This window comes from Aethalodelphis obliquidens, unplaced genomic scaffold, assembly GCF_003676395.1.
Source record: "Aethalodelphis obliquidens isolate GAN/ISIS:26980383/991018 unplaced genomic scaffold, ASM367639v1 scaffold5, whole genome shotgun sequence".
Classification (NCBI taxonomy): domain Eukaryota; kingdom Metazoa; phylum Chordata; class Mammalia; order Artiodactyla; family Delphinidae; genus Aethalodelphis; species Aethalodelphis obliquidens.
In genome coordinates, this window is record NW_020837949.1 from 30,304,436 (window position 1) to 30,306,595 (window position 2,160).

Sequence of the window (2,160 nt, forward strand, 5' to 3'; positions counted from 1 at the left end):
AATCCTAGAATGACTCAGGTGTCTGTCATTCCCATTGGCTTCCTTTTCACTTCAGAAGCATATACCTCCTTGTCTACTAGCATCCAACGTCCTTCTCATTCCTGCTGTGTTCTCACTGCTAGCTTAGCATTGAGCCAGATTCAACAAATAATTTCTCGAATATGATTTCATCTTTTTGGTTTCTTCTCAGAGACTAATATTTATGTTCTGTCATTGTTTCAGCTACCATCCCACTTGAGGATTTTTTTTTTTTCATTCTGTGTTGCTTATATTGTATGGAAAAGTTAATTTCAAATCGATATTAAACTAAGCTGAATACAAAGTCTTAGTAAAGGAGGCCCCGGTGGTCTCATTTACAAAAACATGGCCATCGCTCTTTGCACCTAAAATTACAGGAAGGGAACTTCAAACAGCTTCACGTTTGCATGCTTCAGCGCGAGAGCATAAGAAAAGACTGACATCCACCGTCAGATGTTCTTCAGTCACTTTAGCATCAAATCTCTTCAAGAGATCGTTCTTTAGCAAAAAATTACTTCCACAAATTCTCTATCCTCTGGCTTTGGCTTAGGTTTTACATTTTCAGCATCATCTCCGTTAACAGTTATTGCCACAATGTATGTGGTACTGCTGACAAACTTGGATCCATACTTACAGCTAAAGAACATTCAGTAACGTCACCTTCATTGCCAGTTTCTTCCTCAAGCTCCCAAAGAGCAGCTGCTTCTGGGCTTTCATTACTGACTGTGAGACCTGCGGGGAATTCTAGGCTGTAGCTTCCCATTGGCGGTCAGAACTGTTTCACCAGAACGATACATTCATAATAAAGAGTTCTTTGCAGCACTGGGATAACTACCACACCATCAGCCAACTATCCTTCCCAGTTATGTGTTTCAAAGTTTCCCAAGTTCTAGTTTTACCAGTAGGATCCATGTACATTGTTTCTTCAAGCTCCACCGATTTTCCTTGTTAATGATTCCTATAGGTCTCAAGGGGTTCGAACCAGAAACAGAACAGAACATTGTTCAGTATATTTTCACAGCAATTCAAAAGTTTTTGCAAAACTCACTCTGGAAATCTTCAGGGAAAATCATACTTTGCTACTGTTTTCTGGCAACTTTCTATATTCTCAGAATAATCCTCAAAGCCATTTTGGGTTGGTCCTAATGGCCCATGAATCTGGCAACACTGGGAGTCATGCCACTCTGATAGCTGGACCTGATTGAAGCCATGTCTGTGGACAAGAGAGTCCATCAGTTTTAATTATGGTAGGCAGATTTCCTGAAGTGACATTCACTGTGAAACTCATTCTGCATATTTTTAGTTCTCCTTTAGAGCATAATATGTCTTAGTATCCCTTGTCTTATTTTTCCTTTTTGTTACTTATCTACATGCAAACATCTAGTATTTTCATGACTCCTACCTTTATATCCCTTATATTTCTCTATTCTCTTCATTTCCCCTACATTTTCTCCCATATCAAGTACTACAAAACTTTTCCCTATTGAGTCCATGTAATTTCCCCTCAGTAACTGGTTAATCTTGTACACCTTCCTGGTCAAGGCACCACCTTCTCTCACCTGAATTATTATAACAGTCTCCTAATTGGCCTTTCTGATTTTTGTCCTTCTTCCCCTACAATCTACTTGTAACAAGGCAGCTGGTGTGATAATAAATAAATAGTGTCTTTCATTTGTTGAAATGTCTTTAATACACTGGCTTCCAGGGTCTCAAAGAGATAAAGACAAATGGCTTAAAACGGCCACCAATGTCTACCATGTTCTGAGCCTTTCCACCAATGTCTACCATGTTCTGAGCCTTTCTTTCTTATAGCTCCTTGACTTTATCTCCTACCATTTCTCTCCTCCTTTGAAATATTTCACACTCCCTGAATTCAGTGCTATAAGTATTACATAAAATAATTGTATTTTCCTGTAGAAAATATATATTTCCATTTACAATAATAATGCAGACCTTTAATCAAATTTAGTGGACCTTTTTTCCTTTTAATAAATAACTGAAAATTAAAAAAAATGTAGCTTCAGAAAAATATTTTTTTGAGATCAGAAATCTGTTTATGATTGTGTATAGTCATTTAAAGAGTATATTTAGGTTTCTATTACTGAAACTTAAATTATATTTGAGCAAACTGTGTGCTGCAAG

At 37.3% G+C, this 2,160-nt stretch overlaps 1 pseudogene; it reads right to left on the reverse strand.

Annotated features, from left to right (window-relative positions):
- Window positions 1-389: 389 nt before the first annotated feature.
- LOC113618562 (ADP-sugar pyrophosphatase pseudogene) lies at window positions 390-1,454 on the reverse strand (annotated as a pseudogene).
- Between the last annotated feature and the right edge of the window lie 706 nt (window positions 1,455-2,160).